A 27202-nucleotide genomic window follows, 5' to 3' on the forward strand; every position below is an offset into this window, starting at 1 on the left:
TAAGAGAAACTAGGGATACTCAAGGGAGGACGAGGTGAACTTGTTACAGAAGCTGCTGTGAATGATGGTGACCCACCACGTTATGCACTTCGGAATGCGCGAGGCATAAAGTAATAACATTGATTCCAAGGGGAATAAGTGGGTGGTTGCGTAACTTCAAACAGTGCTGCAGAACTGGAAGACGTAAGGCAACCGCAAACAAAGCATCAACTTCACGATACAAGGCAAACTGCGGAGTCTGTCCGAAAATTTGTAAATGGGATAAACTTATTTCGTCCTTCAGTAAGGAATTAGTTTTAAACTCTGGCCTGTCGGAATTTTAAGAGGAAATGCGTATGAAAAAATCATTGAAAATTGGAGTTACCAAGGGAGCTGAATCAAGGTTAACTAACATCAATAAATGATTGCATTCGTCTACAATTATACTGACTGTTAATCTGGGTGATAAACTGGCTGTAAAATTATTTTTTGCTTTTAGAGAACTTAGAGGTGCTTTGCCACCTATGATTCTTCGACGTAGGTGTGATCTAGCAAGGGCAGTAGGAAATATTTACGTCACAGCAAGCTAGAGTGGGAAAATGGCTATAAGAGAACTACGACTGTGGTATGACCATTGCTTTTGGCCAATATCTGCTCAAAATAATTTGGTTTAAAAAAATGTTGCTGGTGTTGAGACAACAGCCACCCACAATTTTATTTTAACTTTCTTCGTTCAACTTGGTTTCACTTGTTTCGGAGACTGCGAATAAAAATCATACTCCCTAGGAGCAAGCTATCGTTCTGGAAAATATCTGACACTGCAATTTGTACCACCTGGAACCACTTGACTCTGAGTGTTTGTTTTTTCTGTGCCTATAAAACATGTTATCGCATTATCTGCAGCTACGGCTTAAAGGATAGCCAGTTACAGGATGAGCTCCGCAACCGACTGTTTCATATTCCGTTGCATACCATCACATTCAATCAATACTCATCACCCTGTTACCCCAATATGTTTCTAAATGCATTCTTTAAGAGTGAATAGGTAGCTGAATGTCCTGTAAGGTTTGTAGCTCCCAAGAAGTTCACCTTCGATCTTGATAGTGAGGGCCATTATGATCACTGTGACGCGATATTTGTCATTCTGTGTTCATGGTGCAGGTAAATGATTTGTTTTGTACGAAGTGTGATACATCTATCTACACTACTGGCCATAAAAATTTGCTACACCACGAAGATCACGTGCTACAGACGCGAAATTTAACCGACGGGAAGAAGATGCTGCGATATGCAAATGTTTAGTTTTCAGAGCAGTCACACGACTGTGGCGCCGGTGGCGACATATACAACGTGCTGACATGACCAAAGTTTCCAACCGATTTCTCATACACAAACAGCAGTTGACCGGCGTTGCCAGGTGAAGCGTTGTTGTGATGTCTCGTGTAAAGAGGAGAAATGCGTGCGATCACGTTTCCGACTTTGATAAAGGTCCGATTGTAGCCTATCGGGATTGCGGTTTATCGTGTCGCGACATTGCTGCTCACGTTGGTCGAGATCCAATGACTGTTAGCAGAATATGGAATCGGTGGGTTCGGGAGGATAATACGGAACGCCGTGCTGGATCCCAACGCCCTGGTATCACTAGCAGTCGAGATGTCAGGCATCTTATCTGGACGGCTGTAACGGATCGTGCAGCCACGTCTCGATACCTGAGTCAACAGATGGGGACGTTTACAAGGCAACAACCATCTGCAGGAACAGTTCGACAACTTTCGCAGCAGCATGGACTATCAGCTAGGAGACCATGTCTGCGGTTACCCTTGACGCTGCATCACAGGCAGGAGCGCTTGCGATGGTGTACTCAACGACGAACCTGGGTGCACGAATGGCAAAACGTCATATTTTGGGATGAATCCATGTTTTGTTTACAGCATCATGATGGTCGCATCCGTGTTTAGCGACATCGGTGTGAACGCACATTGGAAGAGTGTATTCGTCATCGCCATACTGGCGTATCACCCGGCATGATGGTATGGGGTCCCACTGGTTACACGTCTCGGTCACCTCTTGTTCGCGTTGACGGCGCTTTGAACAGTGGACGTTACATTTCAGATATGTTACGGCCCGTGGCTCTACCCATCATTCGATCCCTGCGATACCCTACATTTCAGCAGGATAATGCACGACCGCATGTTTCAGGTCGTGAAGGGCCTTTCTGGATACAGAAAATGTTCGATTGCTGCCCTGGCCAGCACATTCTTCGGATGTCTCACCAATTGAAAACGTCTGGTCAATGGTGGCCGAACAACTGGCTCTCACAATACGCCAGCCAGTACTCTTGATGAAGTGTGGTACCGTGTTGAAGCAGCATGGGCAACTGTACCTGTACACGTCATCCAAGCTCTGTTTGACTCAATGCCCAGGCGTATTAAGGCCGTTATTATGGCCAGAGTTGGTTGTTCTTGGTACTGATTTCTCAGGATCTATGCACCCAAACTGTGTGAAAATGTAACCACATGTCAGTTCTAGTATCTTCGTCCAAGGAATACCCGTTTATCATCTGTATTTCTTCTTGGTGTGGCAATTTTAATGGTCAGTACTGTAACTTGAGAGACGGTCTCAGCACCTCCGTAACCATTTCCGTCGTCCTCCTGATGAAATAGTAAATCAGCAATATTCTTCCTGTCATAATTGTTAACACAACACTTTCAAATGAGCCTCAGAAGGATTTACTTTGCTGCCGGTAACGCAAGGTGTTATTTGAAGGGAGTACGTTGTGGTTCCACTCTAAGACATTCAAATAGGTTATGAATCAACCTATACTGAGGTCTGCCACCACGTACAATGCCGAAACTCGGAACTATTTGATCCATCAGCCCTATAGTTCACAGAATCACATTTATATGCTAAGCTTACCATTTCATCCACTGAACACTGCAGTTCAGATCTGTTGCCTGCAAGTTACCTAAAGTTTCTACCAGTCTAGTCGTCCGACGGTTTATGCCGTGCGTCAATGAGTCTGTAAGCGCCAGTCCGAAAGTTTACCATTTGGGAGACTGAACTTAATCCCTGAGCTTCAGTTAGAGTAGCTAATGTATTAGGTTAGAATAGGTTCATCAGCGACACCTCTTCTCCCAAATTATTTTAAAAAATGATTATTGTACTCATGTGTTGGTACTAGTAACTCTGTTTTCAAGATATTTTCCTGCGAAAAATGTGTACTTCGCGTGCCAGGATGCTATTTCTATTTAGCTGCATACACGAGGGACGTTCAATAAGTAAAACAACACATTTTTTTCTTCTTCAGTTTCGGTTGAAAATATCCGGAATTTGTTGCGTGATATAGTGGAGTATTCCCGCTTCGCACCTTATGGACTCATGAATTTCCGATAGGTGGAGGCCCTATATATATACCCTTCAAAATGGCGTCTGTAACGAAGGTGTGTTCCAAGCAGATTGCTGTGACTCAGTATCTTGGGGCAGAACACCACAGGATCGCAGACATTCATAAGCACTTCCAGAATGTTTACGGAGATCTGGTAGTGAATAAATGTACGGTGAATCGTTGGGGACGCTCTGTCATCATAGAAAAAAGGCCTCGCAGACCTGTCTGACCTCCCGTGTGCCTGCCGACCGCACAAGGCTGTGACTCCTGCAATATTGGAACGTGAGGACACTCTCATTTGAGGTGATCGACGGACGGCAGTCAAACACCTCCCTGCTTAATTAGAGGTCTCTGTTGATAGCGCTGACACACTCGTCCACCAGTTGGTGTTCTCAAAAGTGTGTACCTGCTGGGTTGCTCGACGCCTGACGTAAGAGCATAAAGAGCAACGAAGGATAATCTGTGCTGAACTGCTTGCACGTTACGAGGCTGATCGTGACAAATTTTGTCTAACATCTACGTGGGTAGGCAGATTAAACATGATACGTTTCAGTGGGCATCCTTCTAGACTGCGATTCTTCTCCGTATTGAGGAGCTGGAAGATGAAGCAGTCTGCAGAGACAACGAAAAGTCTATGTAATCACGTGACTCACAATCAGACAAACATGCAAATACATAAAAGCAAGCGAGAGCCTTTCATACACATTTACAACATAACTATGAAACACACGTCAGCAAAACAACAAGTACCACAAGAAGATTCATAACAAACACAACGACTAGGAAAGGCATGTAGAAAACACAATATCAACAACAAACAAACCCGAATACGACACCACAAAGTGCAGATTGTACATAAAACCAATATGCTTCGTCCATGAAGGAAATACCCAAGTCTCAAAGAGGCAGGAACCTAAGACTAAAACAATAGAAACAAACAGGTGTATGACGTCAGAAAGACGGAAACTACCAAAGACAAACGACAAAGCAAAATCATAAAAATAACAGATAAACCAAGAACGCATGCACCGCATACCCTCAATGAGCAACAAAGTCAAACAAATCTGCTACAGAGGCACCGACAGCAAACACAGACATCAAACACAATCTATCGCAAGACCACCCACAAAGAACAAATAACAACTGCAAACTTGACTGCCACGGAAGCGCTAATGACAAACACAAATGGGCAAACCAACATATCACAAGATTCCAACAATGAACAGGTACACGATAAAGAAACAACAGTTGACTACAGGACCTTGAGGAGAATCTGCACTTATGCAGGCTCGAAAACAGAGACGTATTTCAAACTGCCCTGCAGTTCGTAACACGACTTAACGATCTAGAAGGAAATGAAACATGTTACCCAACTGATCGGATTGCCGTATGCACGGCAAACCTTCTTTCCTACTGGCACAAAGAGCTCTGTACACTTCTGCGGGTTGTATCCTCACGAAATGGAGAGGGTTTGGACCTAAACGGACTCTACATGGACTCAGTGAGACCACAGAGGCCAGTGTACTTTGAATTTAAAGAAACTGGATCCAAAATCTGTGCTCACACGAGATATCCCCCGTCGTGGAGATCGTACATCTCAATTGCATTGGCAGTAGAATGGCTAGTACATAAGTAAGCAAGTTGGTAGAGGAAGTATACGCAGATGTCGTTTGTTTACAGCAATCCTACATGCATGACAGTAAAATATCTTGTCTTGAAACACAATAGGGGGCAATAACTGGGGTAAAGGATCCCAAAGCAGCAGTAGTGGCAACAAACACATGAATTACAGCGTGAAAAATAACACAAGTATGTACTGAACACTTTGAATCAGCAGAAATTACACTTGGAAGGGAATCGTGGATAGTCACGTCAATATACGCACAGTACGCATATGACATTGAACCTCTTACAAACGCAATTAGAGAAGTAGCAAGTTATTCCAGGCTCAAAAGACTACTTATTCTGGCGGACATCAACGCACGCTCAGTGCTCTGGCATGCTGATACGACAGATGCCAAAGCACATGTAATGACGGAGACCATTGATGAGTGCAGCCTTTTTGTGGTCAATGAGGCAGGGGCAGCCGCGATATACCTTGAAAAACCGGAGCTATCAGTAACAGGAATTTCATTAGAAAACGGAACTTCTGCACCACATATTACTGACTGGCAAGTGCATGACAGAACCACACACAGATACTTTACACTGCCTCGAATGTGACAGGCTGGATGAGTTGCGGATCCCTTACACCAGAGATAGCTAGGTGGCAGAGTCTGTAATTTAATATAATACAATATAATATAATATGATATAAATGTGACAGTCTGAATGAGTTGCGGAACCCTTACACACGAGGTAGCTAGGTGGTAGAGTCTCTAATATAGATCTATGTACTTTCCCATAATTTTTTATTTATGCCTCTTAAAATGAATATTCTTGTCATTCTAGAATTTTTTTCAAGATTTTGTAACATGCCATGAAGTGATATTATGTCATAATCTCTTTTCATCCTCCTCAATTTTTATCTTTTATTCATAAAACAATAATTTTAAGAAGCTCAATTCTTACTTACCATTACGGATATACTTATTTAAGGCTGCAGTATCATTCATCCTTATTACCAATAAGAAATACAAAATATGTTTCACATTAGGTACATTAACAAATTCAAATTGTGAAAATACGACCTCTGTTAGTAAGGGGTTACTCTATTTGCTGACCACCTGATGGTGCAACGGTCAGCTCTGTAGTGTATTGTGCTATAATCAGGAAATTGAAGAAATGACTTCAGCGTGAACGTCGCCGAGGAAACGCAAACGAACTTCTCCTTCTCCATGACAACACAAGGTTTCACACAAGTCGGCGCACCAGAGAGTAGCTCTCAAATCTCCACTGGAGTGTTCTTCGCGAATCACGATATAAACCGCGTCTCGCACGTTCCGACTTCCATCTGTTTGGCCCAATGAAGGAAGCGTTCCACGGTAAGCAGTACATGGGTGATAGGGAGGGTACTGGTGCTACAACACGTTGGCTCCGACGTCGACCAACAGAGTGGTACCATGCGGTCATACTGGCCCTCCCAATAAGGTGGCATAAGGCCGTCTCATTGAATGGAGATTGTGTTGAAGAACGGTGTTTTTAGCCAAAAGAGTGGAGAAGTGCCAGGTGTATGGGAATCGTGAATAAAACCAACAAGTTTTCAGGGAAAGTAACGTGGGATTAGCCGAGCGGTCTCTGTGCGGCTGGTCCCGGCGGAGGTTCGAGTCCTGCCTCGGGCATGGGTGTGTATGTTTGTGCTTAGGATAATTTAAGTTAAGTAGTGTGTAAGCTTAGGGACTCGTGACCTATGCAGTTAAGTCCCATAAGATTTCACACACATTTGAACGTGTTTTTTTTTTTTTTTCAGGAAAAATTACTTATTGAATGCTCCACGTATCTACGGCGGGAGGTTCACGTCCTGGTATCTTTCTGACGGACACATAACCTCGATTATAACGCTTATGCTGCGTTAAAGAACCTTCAAATTCGCTGATAACTGAACTTATAGTCGTGTCACAGGGAAGACAAGTATAACGCAACCTAGGAACGTTAAATGCAAAATATGTCATAAACCTACTGTATAGCGTTACCCTCTGGGAGAAATTTTGAAACTGACCGTGTGTTAATCTAATGGACACAGGGTATCGAACCTGAACTTCGTACTATGCTAATTAGTAGAAAGCAGAAAGACTTTAACTTTACAAGAAAAGAAAGCAAAAATGTTCCCTTAAATGAAACGATAAAAGGTCGACACCCTGAGTAGGATTAATAATGTGAAAACATTATCTTCAGTGTATTCAAATATACTCTTGCAAAAGGGACTTTCATGAATTCTGTCTTACTAAAGTGCAATAAACACACACAATTACCAGGGAAAATACACAGTGGATAGCAGTAGCTATTAATAGCATATTTTAGCAATCACAGAAATGTAAATGAGACTTTCCTCCTGTTAACTATAATTACTACCTCAACCATCAGTTAATTCAAAATGGTTCTACTCCGTCAATGGTCTACTCAGTGAGCTAGGACGGTTGGTACGGTAGTGTAGTGTTATGGCATGCAGTCAGCACAAGCACTCTTGTCGGGAACGACAGGGAAGAGAAGGCTGTGAGAAGAGGTCAGCCAATTGTAGACTGACCAACCCCCTTCATGGATGACAACGACAGCAGCCCTGGGTGAAGAAGACATAAGAGCTGTGCCCAACTAGTCGAGGCCACTTCAATAGCAGCATCAAGATTAGCCACAAGGATAGCAGCATCAACGCTAGGCACTTCGATAGCAGTTCAGACTTTAGTTACAGATCAGGAGCCACTTTACAGACTGATTATTTCGTATGTCGTCCTTTGCTTGCGACACATCTGTGTAATTGCCGAAGTTAACTATCTGCAGTTATCTTTTTGTAATAAGACTCATGAACATGAGTTGTTTGATTGTTTGCCTAGTGAACTGAGTATACAGGTTCAAATGCCTCTAAGGACTATGGGACTTAACATCTGAGGTCATCAGTCCCCTCGAACTTACAACTACTTAAACCTAACCAACCTAAGGGCATCACAAACATCGATGCCCGAGGCAGGATTCGAACCTCTGACCATAGCAGCAGCGGGTTTCCGGACTGCAGCGCCTGGAACCGGTCGGCCATAGCGGATGGGTGCAAACCCGAAATGCATTTTGGCGTAAATAAAAAAAACATTAAAAAGTGGCTGGTTGCCGTATTTTTTCAGTGAAATATCTTTTTCCTATTCAATGTTTTCAGGTGCGCGTAGCAGATATTTTCTTTGCTTGTCTCCTTATTTTTATTCCTTGCATTGTCTGTTTATTGCATTTGCCTATTCCAAAATGAGCAACCTATCTCTCCCACCCCCAGCTCAGGCGCCTCAGCTGCAAGAAATAGTGGCAACGCAGCCAACATTGATGTTTCACTTTCAGACGCAGCAGATTGCAACACTTCTAAACATGGTACAGCAGTCACTGGTGAACCAAACAACTAACGCAGCACAACAGGTAACAACTGCAGCTGCCTTTTCACCAGTTTAACGAGAAAGAAGAGGAATGTTTCGAGTGGTTGCAACAGTATGGGGCCCACATCATTGCTCACAAAGTGTCAGGTACTGTGAAACTACATTACTTTTTGTCAATGATAGGAAGTGCAGTCATTCGCCTTATTCAAAAGTTGCTCCGTAACGCCACTTCGAGTGAACTTTCCTATGATTAGGTTGAAGATTGTCTAACTAACTACTATGACGAACAAGTGAATGTGGTGGCAGCTAGGTAGCAGTTCTTTCGTTGCAAGAAAAGGTCAGAACAAATTTATTGCAGCTGGGTAACGGATTTGCACGATACGACGAGGAAATGCAAATTCAAATGTGCTTGTGGTGCTTTATTTTCATATGAAATGTTGCGGGCCGGCCGGAGCGGCCGTGCGGTTCTAGGCGCTACAGTCTGGAACCGAGCGACCGCTACGGACGAACGTTCGAATCCTGCCTCGGGCATGGATGTGTGTGATGTCCTTAGGTTAGTTATGTTTAATTAGTTCTAAGTTCTAGGGGACTGATGACCTCAGCAGTTAAGTCGCATAGTGCTCAGAGCAATTCGACCATTTTTGAAATGTTGCGTGATGCAATCATATACAATGTAACTGATGGCAAACTTAGAGAACAGATTCTGAAAAAGTCAGATCCATCTGTTCATCACATAGTGCAAATTCTATATCAGTATTATTCAGGTGCCGTAGTGGCCGATAAATTTGAGCAGCCACCAATTTGTCGGGTTGAGTCATCGCTTGCTCATGGCTGGCCAAGTGGGCAGCTGGTTAGGTCAAGCTGCGTAAACAGTTCTCTACATAGGCGGCTACGTCAGTGAACAGAATTAAGTCATGCCGTCGGTGCTATTAATGCCACAAACGCCAAGATTACCTGTCCATACCAGCACAGCTTTACGCTTGTGCCAAAAAAAGGCTACGGAAGGAGCATAAGAATTACGCCCAGTCACAAAAATCTCGTCACAAGGCCCTTGTCATCGATGCAGTGTATTCAAAGCCTGCTGCAGGCATAGGAAGCAAACAGTTCCTTCAGTGATACGCCAGTCCGAAAAACTTTTTGTTCATTTGCATCATAGTTAAAACGTGTGGAATTTCAGTTGGATACGGGTGCCTCCTTTACATTGCTGAATCGCAACACATATAAACTGTTAGGTACCCCACGCCTGTCTAAAACTAGCACGCATCTGGCAGCTTATAATAATGGTCAAGATATTCCCGTTCTCAGGATAAATACTTTGCCTGCCATGTATTTCCCCACATACTGAAGGGTGACTTTCGCTGTGCCGCAATCACGCGATTGTGAGAACATATTTCGTCTTGATCGTTTGAATTGTTCGGCTTTCAAATTCAGGCCAATGTGCTGTCACTGACTGCATTCAGTGACAATGACAGTGTAGCTCGCTTGCTGAAAGAACTCCCCGAACTATTTTTGAAGGTCTGGGCAACGTTAATAATTTTGTTGGACGAAAGGCAATGCTTAGTCGAAATTTTGCGGGCCATAACTGTTCCCATTGCATTACGGGACAAAGTGACTGCTGAACTTAAAGAACTGCGGAGCTATTGCGCCCATACAAGCTATTCAGTGACCCAGGACACTGGTTTAGCGCTCCAAACCTTCAGGTCACATTCGCCTCTGTGTTGACTTCAAGTCTACAGTCAACCTACAAACTGTGATTGATAAGAATACTTATCCTCTGCCACGACCAGAGGATCTCATGGACAAATTAGGCGCTGGTCGCCACTTTTAAAAAACTGATTTGGGCGACACGTATCTTCAAATACCATTAGATGAAGACTCTCAAATCATGTGTGTTGTGAACACTCATTTGGGTTTGTGTAAGTATTTACGTTTGCCTCTTGGCATTGCTTCCGCTCCCGCCATTTTTCAACCATAATTTGAGCAGCTGACTGCTTAAGTACCAAACTGTTCAAACTATATGGACGACATTGTTAGTCCGGAACCGTGCGACTGCTACGGTGGCAGGTTCGAATCCTGCCTCGGGCATGGATGTGTGTGATGTCCTTAGGTTAGTTAGGTTTAAGTAGTTCTAAGTTCTAGGGGATTAATGACCACAGCAGTTGAGTCCCATAGTGCTCAGAGCCATTTGAACCATTTTTTTGACGACATTGTTGTAGCTTCTCCTACACTTGAAGAACACTTTGCAAAATCTACGTGCTTTGTTTCGTGTGTCGTCTGATACAAGACTAATGTTAGACAAGATAAGTGTAACTTTTTAAACCTGAGTTGCAATATCTTGGCCATGTCATAAAATGTCAATGTGTACACGCTCTTCAGTCGCGTTCGTTAGCCATACGTGACCTGCCAGTTCCTCATAATGTCACAGAATTTCAGTCAGTCTTAGGGAAAGTGAACCATTATATTCGGTTGATACCGAATGCTGCACAAATCGCAGCTCCATTGCATCGCTAGCGTCGCAAGAAAGTCCCCTTTGTTTGGACAGATGCGTGCCAAGAAGCTTTTCAAAAACTTAAAGATGCACTGCTCAGTGAACGATGCTTGGTTCACTTTGATCTACATCTACATTTATACTCCGCAAGGCACCCAATGGTGTGTGGCGGAGGGCATTTTACGTGCCACTGTCATTAAATCCCTTTTCTGTTCCAGTCGCGTATGGTTCGCGGGAAGAACGACTGTTTGAAACCCTCCGTGCGCGCTCGAATCTCTTTAATTTTACATTCATGATCTCCTCGGGAGGTATAAGTAGGGGGAAGCAATATATTCGATACCTCATCCAGAAACGCACCCTCTCTAAACCTGGCGAGCAAGCTACACCGCGATGCAGAGCGCCTCTCTTGCAGAGTCTGCCACTTGAGTTTGCTAAACATCTCCGTAACGCTATCACTGTTACCAAATGACCCTGTGACGAAACGCGCCGCTCTTCTTTGGATCTTCTCTATCTCCTCCGTGAACCCGATCTGCTACGGGTCCTACACTGATGAGCAATACTCAAGCATAGGTTGAACAAGTGTTTTGTAAGCAACCTCCTTTGTTGGTAGACAATGTAATTGTGTTGCAAGTTGAAGCTTCCTCTTACGCGACTGCAGTGCTTTCACACTGAATTGGTGATAAACACAGGCCTACTGCTTCCGCTACACAAGTGCTGTCCAAAGCTCAGCATAACTATTCGCAAACAGAGAAAGAGGCATTGGCAATTGTGTGTGGTGTCATCAAATTCCACCACTATTTGTATGGCAGAAAATTCTGCTTATTAACGGATCACGAGCCTTTGCAGTCCTTGTTTCATCCGAAGAAATGGGTTCCTGTGCGAACTGCTCACAGATTGCATACATGGGCTTTGCTGTGGTCTCAATACCAGTACGAGATTGCGTATCGTCCGGCAGCTCAACATGGTAATGCGGAAACACTTTCACTTCTTCCGCGTGGCCCTGATACAACATGTGACGCTTCTGCTGCATCAAGTTGTCACATCGATGTTCACGATTCAGAATTGCTTCAATTCTTTCCTCTGAACTATTGCAAAATTGCAGAGGCCACGGAAGCTGACTCAGATTTGAACATTTCACTAAAATACATTCGCACGTCTTGGCCTCGCTCACTGCATAGCATAAAGAACTCTGTAGTTCGCCGATACTTTGCACATCAGCATAGCCTCGCTATAGAGCAAGGGGTGATTCTTTTTCAAAAAGACAGTGGATATTCAAGTGTGCTGATCCACGAAGCTTTGGAAAAATTAGTTTTGCAGTTATTTGACGGCCGGCCGGAGTGGCCGTGCGGTTCTAGGCGCTACAGTCCGGAACCGAGCGATCGCTACGGTCGCAGGTTCGAATAGTGCCTCGGGCATGGATGTGTGTGATATCCTTAGGTTAGTTAGGTTTAATTAGTTCTAAGTTCTAGGCGAATGATGACCTCAGAAGTTAAGTCGCATAGTGCTGAGCGCCATTTGAACCAAGTTATTCCAGCAAGGACACTGGGGATTCTTCGTACGAAACAGTTAGGGTGTCGAACTCTACATGGCAGGGTATGGACGCCCAAATGCGACAGATAATGTCACAGTGTGGCGCATATGCCGAAAATCCCCGCCAAAGAAATTCTCTGCTTGGCCCAAGTCCCAATCACCAAGGCAACGTGCGCACATAGACTTCACGTGACCTTTTTGGAACACTCGTTGGTTGATTGTGGTTGACTCTTGTAGCAAGTTTCCTTTTGCTGTGCCAATGAACTCGACGACGCCACGAAGCACAGTTCAGGCTTTGTCCTCTATTTTTTGCCTCGAAAGTTTCCCTGAAGTCATAGTGTCGGACAACGGTCCTCAGTTCACGTCAAATGCATTTGAAATATTCTGTGAACTCAATGGCACACAGCATCTAATGAGTGCACCGTCCCGTGCACAGTCAAACGGCGATGCGGAAGGTTTTGTCAGAACCTTCAAGCAGCAGTGGTCAAACTTCGCACTACACACACCACGGATCAAGCACTGCAACTGTTCCTCCCCTCCTATCGCTCGCATCCGCGAGACAGACTATTGCCGGCGGAATTGCTTCAAGGCCACCGCCATCGGACACTGCTCCACATGCTCCACCCTCCTCAGCATCCAGCGCCGAAGGAAAGCCACAAGTATCGCTTCGCTCGGCGTAATATTGTGTTTTTCAGGGTTTTTAGCGGCAGCATAACTGGTTCAAGTGGCTCTGAGCACTATGGGACTCAACATCTGAGGTCATCAGTCCCCTAGAACTTAGAACTACTTAAACCTAACTAACCTAAGGACAACATACACAACTATGCCCGAGGCAGGATTCGAACCTGCGACCTTAGCGGTCACGTGGTTCCATACTGAAGCGCCTAGAACCGCACGGCCACACCGACCGGCTTTTAACGGCAGCAGAAGTTGGCGCGAGGTAAGATCCTTCGTCGACTTGGCGCATGCATGTATCTCATTTCAGGCCCACACGGACTGCAGGGCCGACATCACAATCAAATTCACTACTGTCATGTGCACGGTGATCCTCCGTATCTCACGGATGCACAGGACAGCGCCGCCACAGCAGCCATCAAAGGGGATCATCGCTACACCGCGGGACAACCCCACAGAGACGGAGCCTTCGCCTCCTCCATGTCCTGTCGTCTTACCAATGGAGCTGGACCCTTCCACGTCGCTCTAGCCGACGCCTTCTACATCTTGTAGGCCCCAGGAGGTGGACGTGTACCCTTCTGGTCCTTTTCCTTGGGACGTTTCCACCAGAGTGAAGACCAGATGGCTGTGTACGACCATACGTATGAAGTCCCCTGGAGCCACAGCTTCCAATCCATCACGACGTCGACGCTCTTGACTCCACTTCCATTGTCGTGCCGCATATATGACCACAGTCCAGCACCTTGGAGGGGAGGAAGTTACGGCTTACACTCAGCGCTGGCACGCCAGTCCGGAAGGACAGGAAAGAGAAGGCTGTAAGAATAGGTCAGCCAATCGTACGCAGACCGACACCTTCCAGGAAGACAACGCGACGGCAGCGCCCCCTGGTTGAAGAGGACATAAGCGCCGAGCCAGAATAGTGGTGTCCACTTCAGTAGAAGCATCAACTTTAGCCACCTGGATAGCAGTGTCACTGTAAGGCACTTAGATAGCAGTTCAGTAAAGATTTTTGCCAGAGATCAGCGGACACTGCAAAGACTGATTATTTCGTATACAGGGTGTTATAAAAAGGTACGGCCAAACTTTCAGGAAAAATTCTTCACACACAAAGTAAGAAAATGTGTTATGTGGACATGTGCCCGAAAACGCTTACTTTCCATGTTAGAGCTCATTTTATTACTTCTCTTCAAATCACATTTGGAATGGAAACACACAGCAACAGAACGTGCCAGCGTTCAAAATGTCATCCGTTAGCGAGGATACATGCATCCACCCGCCGTCGCATGGAATACCTGATGCGCTGATGCAGCCCTGGAGATTGGCGTATTGTATCACAGCCGTCCACAATACGAGCACGAAGAGTCTATACATTTGGTACTGGGGTTGGGTAGACAGGAGCTTTCAAATGCCCCCATAAATGAAAGTCAAGAGGGTTGAGGTCAGGAGATCGTTTAGGCCATGGAATTGGTACGCCTCTATCAATCCATGGGTCACCGAATCTGTTGTTGAGAAGCGTAAGAACACTTCGCCTGAAATGTGCAGGAGCTCCATCGCGCATGAACCACATGTTGTATCGTACTTGTAAAGGCACATGTTCTAGCAGCACACGTAGAGTATCCCATATGAAATCATGATAACGTACTCCATTGAGCGTAGGTGGAAGAACATGGGGCCCAATCAAGACATCACGAACAATGCCTGCCCAAACGTTCACAGAAAATCTGTGTTGATGACGTGATTGCACAATTGTGTGCGGATTCTCGTGAGCCCACACATGTTGATTGTGAAAATTTACAATTTGATCACGTTGGAATGAAGCCTCATCCGTAAAGAGAAAATTTGCACTGAAATGAGGATTGACACATTGTTGGATGAACCATGCGCAGAAGTGTACCCGTAGAGGCCAATCAGCTGCTGACAGTGCCTGCACACGCTGTACATGGTAAGGAAACAACTGGTTCTCCCGTAGCACTGTCCATACAGTGACGTGCTCAACGTTACCTTGTACAGCAGCAACTTCTCTGACGCTGACATTAGAGTTATCGTGAACTGCACGAAGAATTGCCTCATCCATTGCAAATGTCCTCTTCGTTCTAGGTCTTCCCCAGTCGCTAGTCATAGGATGGAATGTTCCGTGCTCCCTAAGACGCCGATCAATTGCTTCGAATGTCTTCCTGTCGGGTCACCCTCGTTCTGGAAACCTGTCTCGATACAAACTTACCGCGCCACGGCTATTGCCAAGTGCTAATCCATACATCAAATGGGCATCTGCCAATTCCGCATTTATAAACATTGCAATGACTGCAAAACCACGTTCGTGATGAACTCTAACCTGTTGATGCTACGTACTGATGTGCTTGATGCTAGTACTGTAGAGCAACGAGTCGCATGTCAACACAAGCACCCAAGTCAACATTACCTTCCTTCAATTGGGCTAACTGGTGGTGAATCGAGGAAGTACAGTACATACTGACGAAACTAAAATGAGTTCTAACATGGAAATTAAGCGTTTCAGGACACATGTCCACATAACAGCTTTTCTTTATTTGTGTGTGAGGTATGTTTCCTGAAAGTTTGGCCGCACCTTTTTGTAACTCCCTGTATAGCCCTTTGCTTGCGACACATCTGTGTAACTGCCAGAGTTAAATATCTGTAATTGTCTTTTTGCAATAAACTCATTAATAGAAGTTGTCTGAGCTTTCATCCAGCTAACAGTGTATGCAGAGCTCGTAGACACACCACGTAGGATGATACACGTTTCTGTGTACATTCCAATGGTACTGCACGACGTGAGAGTGTTGTCAATTCCTCGTTTTCGTACATGTGTTTTCAATATGCACCTGATCACATTCTGCTACATAAACTTTTGTCTTGAATCTGAATGAGAAATCGCATGCCGGCCTCCATGTGTGACGTTGTTTTCTTTAATATGTGCGTATAATTATCGCATAACTTCTCACCTCAGTGGATTTAGAAGTAGAAGTACCTGTTGTTGCTTCCTCAACGTATTCCTAGTTCTGACTGTATCTGGCAGCCTGTCGGACCTTACGGTCACTGTGTCTTGTTGGTAGGTGGCAGAGAAACCTGGTAAATTAATGCAGTCCACTGAACTACTTTTATTGCTGCAACTAAAACAGCGCACCATTGCTAGTGCCATGTAAACGAGCTGCCAAGCTCTCTCCGAACTTGCAGTTCATGTAACTGACGAATCAACAGCGGGATTAAACAAAGAAGGCATAGAACGAGTAACAAGAAAAACTGAGTATCGACCAAAAACTGTTTGCACTGAAATTGGAACAAGACAAACGTCGCACAGCCGGTAAACAGTCGCTACCGCATTCCGTCAGGGGACTCGTGCGGGTGAAATTAAACAGCGACGCGACGGTAGCCGGTTAGTGCTGCTCATTAAACTGGCCGGTCCCCGAGATTAGACAAAGGCGGGGGTGGAGGGTAAACAGGAAGAGAGAACAATGCTGCACAGAACCGGAAGTCAGACGCCTTCGTTAAAGAAAATCCCGAGTTTCCACTAAAACACCTATTACAACATAATTAATGGCCACCGCCTGTGGAAAATAGCAAGGTTAAAAAGGAAAAAAAGAGACGGCTGCACACAACGTCCGTGCCTCAGGAACTTGCCCTGCTAAACCAGCACGCGCCCTCTAATTACGAGAACTTTTTCCGTGGCAATTACTCCCAGACGCTCGAAATTTGAGCGTTAGAATGAGAAATGCCTTAGCTCGGGAAAGGTAGAAAGAGTATCCGTATGAAATATTAAAATCCGGCAGAAAGTGCGCCGCCGTGGAGGTGTATTTATCAAGGAGACCGTGCAACGAACCGTAACGCGCAGCCCCGCCAACCGCTCTGGTTGAGCGGCGAGTTTGCAATGGCTCTGGAGCACTGCTAGTGCCGCCTTTACTCTGCACCAATTTATCGTATATTTCTGGTACACTCGTTCGGTAAGAGACACTTTTCGAGATTCATTTATGACAAAGGTCACAAATCTCAAAACGCAATAAACCATTAACAGGTACCTTTTATTATCTGTTTATAATGTATACATCTTGTAATACCTTTATCGATTTTCAGTAATTACTACAGTGTAATTTTATTATGAAGTGTATATTCTGAATGAGTTAAGATCTTTGAATTGTTGGAGGGAACTTTAAATTAGTAATGTCTATTTTGTAAATAGTTAACGGTGTGTTTAAATGATGGAATTTAAAAAAGTATATATCTGTTTATAAAAACAAAATTGTATGTAGAAAACTGGTTCATACTTAGGGATCTTGTATTGTAAAACAGAAAAGACGTAGGGAACCCCTTCCTCTACGGAAGGGGCTTGGCGCGCTAGAAAAGGTGGAATTGGCGGTCAATCTGGGCGAAAAGAGAGAGAGCACGTTAGTCAGTGGCCAGCAGTTGTGCAGTCAACACCGGGGGTGCCAAGTGAGGCATTCGCAAACCGAATTTATGATGGAATGGCCTCGGGTGTGGTTCCGGCTGTAAAATGATGCTCTCGCATTTGGAATGGCTCTTAGTATGACTAATAAGTCGCCAATAAGAGTTAAATAGAGCATAAATCCGTCACAAGTGAGACCATATAGCCGCGTGGCGCTTGCCACCACTATTGCGCCATTGCTTCGTCAACTTTAGAGATCAGATATGTATACCAGTATGACCCAGTATACGTGTGTGTTCTTTTGCAATAATAATTCAAGTGTTGCAAAATTCGTGTTTGAACTTTGAAACTGTCCTCTTCATGATACCAAGCATTGTCCTTTCCTAAACGTGTTCAAGACCGAGTATCTTGTTTATGAAAGAACACTAACGTGTTTCTATTTGAATGGGCCCAAGTTTTAGTTTTAAAGCATATAAAAGTTGCCAGTTAAATCATTTGTTTCACAGATAAAGAGAGAGGCACATTATTGGGAACTTGTTAAAATCCTTGTTTTTGCTTTGAATTGCTACTACTTGGTTTGTGTCAAAGTTTAGTGCTAAGGAGTATAAATTTTGTTAGTTAAAATCACTTGCTTCTCGAATAATGAAAAAGGCACATAATGGTAAGCCTGTTTGAAACTATACTTTTCCTGGAACTTATTTCTGAAGTTAATTAAGAGTATTGTCAGTGAATATGCCTATAAATCATTGAAAGACCAATAAGGTCAAGTAGGGATGGAATTCAGTACTAATGTGAAGAAAATTGTTTCTGAAATGTGTGCATAGTTGCTTATAAAGGAAGGGACAGTTTGAGGGGCACCCACTTTAACCTTTGCTACTAGGAAGAAGTTAATTTTAATATGCTTCTCGGTAGTGAAATCTGCAACATTTCCACAGTAGAGTGAACACGAAATGTCTTAGTACTTTGTTAACTAATTGCATTTGTGAAGTGTATGTGTTAGTAAAAACTTGAAGTATTATCAGGTGCCACTTAACCTCGTGAGGTCTTAGAGAACATTTTGTGCAGAATTAAGTAATGGCCGCCGCTATGGCCGAATGGTTCCAGGCGCTTCAGTCCGGAAACGCGCTGCTGCTACGGTCGTAGGTTCGAAACCTGCCTCGGGCATGGATGTGTTTGATGTCCTTAGGTTAGTTAGGTTTGAGTAGTTCTAAGTTCTAGGGGACTGATGACGTAAGGTGTAAAGTCCCATAGTTTTCAGAGCCATTAGAACCATTTGAATCTGCATACTCAGTTCACTAGGCAAACAATCAAACAACTCATGTTCATGAGTTTTATTACAAAAAGACAGCTGCAGATAGTTAACTTCGGCAATTACACAGATGTGTCGCAAGCATAGGGCGACACACGAAATAATCAGTCTTTACAGTGGCTCCTGATCTGTAACAAAAGTCTGAACTGCTATCGAAGTGCCTAGCGTTGATGCTGCTATCCATGGGGATAATATTGATGCTGCTATTGAAGTGACCTCGACTAGCTCTTATGCCCCCTCCGCCTAGGGGCAGCTGTCGTCTCGTTGTCATCCATGAAGGAGGTGGGTCAGTCTACACTTGGCTGACCTCTTCGCACAGCCTTCTCTCCCCTGCCGTTCCCGACAAGCGTGCCGGCACTGACTGCACGCCATAACACTCCACCAGCGTACCAACCGTCGTAGATCACGGAGTAGACCACTGGGACATCAAACGTACATCCATCGTACGTATATGCAGCCGTGGTTAAAGTCCTCGTACTTTTGATTTTTTAAAGATATTTCTTGCATAGTTCTCGTCGTTTATAAGCAGGATATCATTACGCCACATGGCAATAACCTATCACATGACAATGGGATCCTTTAAACTGCACGTATGTGTCTGCTAACCTCGCAGTGCCCAACCATAACCGGTCCATGTAAACGCAGTCCATTCCATTATGAAGAAACCAGCAGCTTGCACAGTGTCTTGTTGACAACTTGAGTCAATGACTTCGTGCGGTCTGCGCCACGAGCGAAACGTACCATCAGCTCTTACCAGCTGAAATCCGGACTCACTTGACCAGGCCACGGTCATACATGAGTCTAGGGACCAATCGATACGGGCACCAGTCTAGGAGAAGTGCTGTGAACTATGTCATGATGTTAACAAAGCCATTCTCGATGTTCGTCTGGTGCCATAGCCCACTGCCGCCAAATTGACATCACTTTCCTAATGGGTACGTTCGTCGTACGCTTGTGTACATATGGCAGTGGTAACAGGCAAGCAACACTGCGTGAAACCAATGTGGGACGTACGACGAACGTAACCGTTAGAACAGTGCGGTGGAATTTGGGGCTCTTGGGCAATACCTACGGGAGTGGCTTTGTTAACAGCACGACCTCTTCCGCAGTGCCTCTCTTGGGCTCGTGAAAATATCGCTTGGACACCAGACTGCTGGGTAATCGTGGCCTGGTCAAGTGAGTCTCAATTTCAGTTGGTAAGAGCGGATTGTAGGTTTTGATTGTGGGACAGGTCCCACGAAGCCATGGACCAAGTTGCCAACAAGTCATTGTGGAAGCTGCTCGATGCTCATAATGTTGTGGGCTGTTTCTACATAGAACAGAATGGGCCTTCTGTTCCACTGGAAATGGCTATGTTCGGCTACTTGGAGACCATTTGCAGCCATTCGTGGACTTCATGTTCCCAAAAAGCGATGGAATTTTTATGGGCCATAATATGCCATGTCATTAGGTCACAATCGTTCGCGACTGGTTTTAAAAACATTCTGGGCTCTTAGAGCGAAAGATTTTACCACCAAGGTTGCCCTACGTGAAACCCTACGAACATCTGTGGAACGTAATCGAGAGGTCAGTTCGCGCACAAAATCATGTACAGGCAACACTTCCCAAATCATGGCTGCCCAAAGAGGCAACATGGCTCAGTATTTCTGCTGAGCACTTCCGACTTGTTGAGCTCGTGCCATGTCGAGCTACTGCACTACGCTGGGAAAAAAGAGGTCCGACACGGTATTAGAAGGTATAGCAAGACTCGTTAGTGTATATACTTAGCCAACCACTGTTAAGTGAATGGATGACGGATCTTCAGATTGTACCAACAGTGAACGAAACGTGGAAAGAATGAGTACTTAAATTCCTCTGGGACCGTTGTAATTAGTCTCGTTTTGTATTCACGATCTTATGTATTCATACGAAAGGGATAAAGTATGTTCCCAGTGACTGTACTAAATATTGATTCACGGAGTAGTTGCTGCCTGCCTTCAAAAGTCTGCAAATTGAAGTTTTCACAATTTCCGTGATTCAAGGAAACCTGTGACTATTTGCGCAGCCCTTCTTTTTAAAACTCACTATTCCCAGTTAGTCCTACCTGATACAGGTCGTACACACTGGAAATTATTTCTAAGAAGCGACACATGCAAATGCCTTGTAACCAGCCTCCTTCTGTAGACTGACTGCTTTTTACAAATATCCTACCAATGAATCGTAGCCCGCCACATGCGTTACCTACAACAGAGAGATCCACTGCGAATTGTTAGTACCGTACGTTTGTATAAGATGACTAATCCGAACTGTGACGTAACGATTTGTAGTCATAAGATAGCAATTTACTGCTTTTTGTAATGAGCACAGTGTTACATATCAGGACATTTAAAGCATGTTGCTATTGGTTTTACTACCATGAAATTTTACCAAGATCTGACTACATTTGTGCACTTTTTTCTGGTAGTATTTGATTATACAGGGTTATTCCCCGATGATGTTTCAAACTTTGAACGATGATAGTTAAGGACGTGTGTATCAAATGGCTCTCAGCAGTATGCGACTAAACTTCTGAGGTAATAAGTCGCCTAGCTCTAACTAACCTAAGGACATCACACACATCCATGCCCGAGGCAGGATTCGAACCTGCGGCCGTAGCGGTTGCTCGGCTCCAGACTGTAGCGCCTGGAACCTCAAGGCCACTCCGGTCGGCTACGAGTGTATCAATTTGAGGTAAAGTACACTGGTCAGAACGCGATCGAGTCGAAAGTAATAAGCGAAAATCGGTCTAGTACTTTACACAGTGGAACAAATGTACCACTACTGTTGTCATTAAGACTGTAGGGAAGACAGGTTTCTAAGGTGATAGTATGGGCCAAAATGAGGTAGTAAACATGGGTTCTAGAACAAATTTCAACAGCTACACTATGTGATCCAGAGTATCTGGACACCAAAAAACAAACGTTTTTCATATTAGGTGCATTGTGCTGCTCCTACTGCCAGATGATCCATAGTAGCGACATCAGTAGTAATTAGACATCTTGAGAGAGCACAATGGGACCACGAACGCAGTCAGGTGATTGGATGTCATTTGTGTCATACGTATGTACGCGAGATTTCCACACTCATAAACATCCCTAGGTGCACTGTTTGCGATGTGATAGTGAAGTGGAAACGTCAAGGGACACGCACAGCACAAAAGCGTACGGGCCGACCTCGTCTGTTAACTGACAGAGACCGCCGACAGTTGAACAGGGTCGTAATGTGTAACAGACAAACATATATACAGACAATCACACATGAATATCAAACTGCACCAGGATCAGTTGCAGGTATTCTGACAGTTAGACGGAAGCTGAGAAACTTGGATTTCATGGTCGAGCGGCTGCTCATTGCCACACATCACGCCGGTAAATGACAAACGACGTCGCGCTTGGTTTAAGGAGCTTTAAACACTGGAAGATTGAACAGTGGAAAAACGATGTGTGGAGCGACGAATCACGATACACAGTGTGACGTTCCGATGGCAGGGTGTGCTATGGTGAGTGCCCAGTGAACGTCATCTGGAAGTGTGCGTAGCGCCAACAGTAAATTTCGGAGGCGATGATGTTATGGTATGGTCGTGTTTTTTATGGAGGGGCTTGCACCCCTTGTTGTTTTGCGTGGCTCTATCACAGTACAGGCCTACATTGATGTTTTAAGCACCTTCTTCCCACTTTTGAAGAGCAATTCGGGGATAACGATTGCATCTTTCAACACGATTGAGCACCTGTTCATAATGCACAGCCAGTGGATAAGTGGTTACATGACAATAACATTCCTGTAATGGACTGGTCTGCACAGAGTCCTGACCTGAATCCTACAGAACTACTTTGGTTTTGAGCACCGACTTATGCCAGGCCTTACCGACCGACAGCGATACCTCTCCTCAGTGCAGTACTCCGTGAAGAATAGGCTGCCATTCCCCTAGAAACCTTCCAGCACCTGATTGAACGTATGCATTCGAGAGTGGAAGCTGTCATCAAAGCTAAGGGTGGGCCAACTCGATATTGAGTTCCAGCAGTAACGAGGAAGGGCGCCACGAAGTTATAAGTCAGTTTCAGCCATGTGTCCGGATACTTTTGATCACATAGTGCATGAGCACCTCCTCAGCAGAGGTGATGTATTTCACAGCAACGAAAATGAAGAAGTCCACATACCTCTTAAGATATTAATTTCAGAGTACATGTTTCTTAGACATTTATCTTTGTTTATTGTTGGGCTAAAATGTTTCTTTTATTTAACTGTTTAATTTAGTGTTTTGATTCAATGTATCTTGACTTTGGCTGCCTTCAGTACACATGTACGAGGATATGTTTGCTTTTACTCTTGTATGTTGGCTTCCAAAATGGGACCACAATTGAAGATATTTTCTGGTGTGCTTCTCATAGCAATAACCGTAGCGTAATGTTCACCTCTTAATCCGTTACAAATGATGTGCAATAGAAAATTTACATTCATGTTTTGATAGTAGAAACGTTATGCCCTTTTTATTTAAGTAGTCAAGTTTTATATAAAAAAAGCCTGATAGCTATAATTGGAAACGTGATAGTTCTGAGGACTGTTTAAATTATTTAATCTGAGCACAACAGCCTACATTTTAAAATACTTTTTGAATAGTCCTACCGTGAAATAAAGGTTATTACCTTTTGTTTTCAGAAAACATCGATCACATTCTCATTGTTATTTAACTGTTATTAAATTCTGAGCAGTTAACATAGAGTATGGTCAAAGCTTCGACTGTTTCAAACTCATCACAAAAAAATAAATGATTTTTGTTCACTCATTTAAATAGGTTTCCAACTCTTAATACGCCTCGGTATTTCATTTAAGGAAAAGAAAGATCCTATCATGGAAAATGTTCGGATTGAATCGTAGCAAGTACTTTCACAATGAAAAACTGTAATTTGAACACCATCAGTTCTAAACGCTGGAATGTCTGTACAAACTCGTACGATAAGCTGATCAGACCTTGCTTAGTGCTGAATCTTCTTAGGTAATTCGGCGGCTAACATTATATAGTAATAAATGGTACAGGTTCTTCATGGCGTCGGTGTACAGTATACAGGGCTGGGCCCACAGTACGTTTTATTGCCAATTAAGCTCCTCAAGCATTGTACTGTGGCTACATAATTACAAATACAGCCTGTCCATTCAAAATACTCTCATTGCAACACAACGACGAACATTTCAGCACCATCATAAACACCCACGTATCTCAGCCCAATTGATTGTAATATGCAGTACGTCTGAACCAGTAGCGGTCTACTAACACAATGCAGTGGCTGTCTCTCCGACAACCATCTCGCGCGCAGGCGCGTCCGAAGATATTGATGAAGCCTAGCGATCTACGCTCTTATACATAATGTTATACAGCTGACTATTCCAGCGGGTCTTCGTACAATACTTAAAACGCTTTACGTTAGTTTGTGTAGCTCACTGAATTCAATTAGAGTAATAAAAATATTTACAGCATAAACATTACAGAAAAAATGTGCACAGACGTTCACTAAGTTATGGCGTTATAACCTGACTAAATGAATACAATGATAATAGGTCTGATTTTTAATACAGACCATAATCCAATTGCAGGTTGGTAAGCTTACTGCACTCTTGCAGCAAGGTAAACGCTAGATTAATAAATTTTATAAACCTGTTACTGACCTGTCCTGTCTTCAATTAGGTAACACCAGGTACGTACCGTTGGGTGACTTAATTTGCGGTAGTCGTAATAAATTATATGGCGAGACCTTTCTCGTAAATTAGTCTGTCTACCAGTGTAACTTTCACACTAGTTATGCAGCTTAGTATTCATACACAAATCGAATAATGTGGTGGAGAAAAAGGAAGAAAGAGTCAGTTTGAGCCATGTGCCTGGATACTTTTGATCATATAGTGCATGAGCACCTCCTCAGCAGATGTAATGTGTTTCACAGCAACGAAGATGAAGAACTCCACATACCTCGTAAGATATAAATTTCAGAGCCCCTATTTATTAGACATTTTATTTTGTTTATTGTTGGGCTAAGATTTTATTTTATTTGTCTGTTTAATTTACTGTTCTGATTCTATGTAACTTGAAACTGAGACTGTGAAAATTTTTCAAATTTTCGTTCTGTTTTTACGCTCATTATAGGAAATAAAATGAATGAGACCAGAAATCGGCTAATTCAGAAAACAGTTATTTTGAGCGGTTTTAAAAGTTAAACTAGCTTGGAGAAAACGATATAACCGAATATCGTTGTTTCAGCGAGAAACGTCATCATTAATTCGGTGTCGTGAGAAAACCAAAGATATCGGCGAGCAGCCGCAACATTCCATCCAGTCTCTTCAAACTGGCTGCAGTTCAGTGAAAAGAGCTACGACCTTATGAATTTTCCATCTTTAACCATGCCATGAGAGGAAAATAAAACCAGACCGACATATTTGATTTGAAGTAAACGTTATTGATGCACTATTACACTTCGTAATACAAGTTACACTACGAGCTCATTTCGGCGATTTTCCATTGTCATGTGTAACTGTAAAAATGGTATAATCGGTATAAAGTTGTTTCTCACGTCAATGTTAGTCTGTGTCTATATGTGATACTCTATGGTTACGTTCTTCGACCATACGCAGGCTGTAGGCCCACTGGAAAGGAGAAAGCCAAGCAACTTGCAGACCCATACTTCCCTCAGTTTCTGGAATACATTGAGGGTTATTTCTATCTAATATGCGAAAGTCCGTTGTGGAAAATACTCTGAACGCATATGTTGAGTCGTCTTCCCTTAGCAGTAACTGTACATTGGTCAGGAAAAAGTATATGGCAGCAACCATATTGTGCGCATTTTAATTTATTATGGAGGCGAAATACTTTATTTGACTAATGCCTTTTGGCTATCTTTTGAGGGACCTCTGCCCCAACATGTAATCTAGTTGTCTACATTTCTTTCTACAGAAGACGTTTTCATAAAATTTTAAACCATGGTCAGAGCTTTACAATAAATCTTGAAATTTGCAAGTGATCGGATGTTTACTATTTCTATAAGAAGATTTCATTCTCCAGTTGCTGCTTCAGCCACGTACAAAATTTTAAAGCAACTCGGGGTAGCCGCATGGTCTAGGGCTCCTTGTCACGGTTCGCAGTGCTTCTCCCGTCGGAGGTTCGTGTCCTCCCTCGGACATGGTTCTGTGTGTTGTCCTTAGCGTAAGTTAGTTTAAGATATATTAAGTAGTATGTAAACCAGGGAACCGATGGCCTCAGCAGTTTGGTCCAATAGGAACCTACCACAAAAAAATTAAAACTACTGGTATGTGTTGTGAGGCTGTTTTAGCTAACCTGTCTACGGGCTTGCACTGATCGTCAATATTTATTAAATGTAACTTGTAAAACTGAATCTAACGTACACAGCAGTTAACACGAAGTGTGATGCGAGGGCGATGTCGATAGTTGTAGTCGAACAGATAGAGTCATTGGGAGTGTGGACACGGGTGTGCTGTGTGTGTAACGTGTTAACATCGCGCTAGATAAAAACTCACGAGAATATATAGCTGAGCTCAAATGTTTCGGTCACGGCTTGAACTACAAATTTACCGGAGCGTTACGAAAGAAAATATCAGATCGTTTGAATAAAGCGAGCTTAGTGGAATCTTACAAACAAGAGTGGAATACACAAGCGAGTTTCCATTTATTAGATTCAATACGCACAATCTGTTTGCAGCTGAGCGAGTTGTACAACCTAATGTATTTTAAGATTCTTGTTGTGCTTTCAACATAATATATTTCCGCACGCATTAAATCGTTAACCGTTGTTGGAGACACAGTTACATTATTTACTACAAATGAAACTGGTTCACAAATTGGAATTCAGGAAGTGAAACACAGGTTAGAAGCGGGCGAACTAACTTTAACGAACAGTGAGCCAAAATGTATTTTACGTTCTGTCGAATCTGTATATTTTATGTGAACAGTTCTAGCAAGTGTCTGTCAGTACCGTTATTGGTATACATTTATAGTCTCCAACGCGAACAGCATCCACGGTTACTACTTACCAACACATACTCAAAGGATGATGATGGAATGATAGTACTACTTCCGAGTAGTTAGCAGCCAACGGGTCAGTTACGTTCGATCGCCACCAGATCTGCTTGTATTTTGCCGCTACCGACGCAGAGGTGCCGTCGATTCCGCAGTTCGCCTACCACGCTTGATCAATACTCAAAATGGACTGTAAGAAGTTTGAACTGTATTCTCTTTTCTCTTATGATGATATCATCCGTTTTTATATAAATAAATGTATTTTTCCAGTAGGAACATTCACAATTTAGTGTTGACATTATCATATAACTAACTGTAGTGACTACTATCAACCATTTCGGTCTTTCGCTTTGTTTTTATTTTGGTCGTTATTGCTTGTAATTCTATTAACCTCTTGGA

The sequence above is a fragment of the Schistocerca gregaria genome, chromosome 6 (assembly GCF_023897955.1).
Source record: "Schistocerca gregaria isolate iqSchGreg1 chromosome 6, iqSchGreg1.2, whole genome shotgun sequence".
In the NCBI taxonomy this organism is placed as follows: Eukaryota; Metazoa; Arthropoda; class Insecta; order Orthoptera; family Acrididae; genus Schistocerca; species Schistocerca gregaria.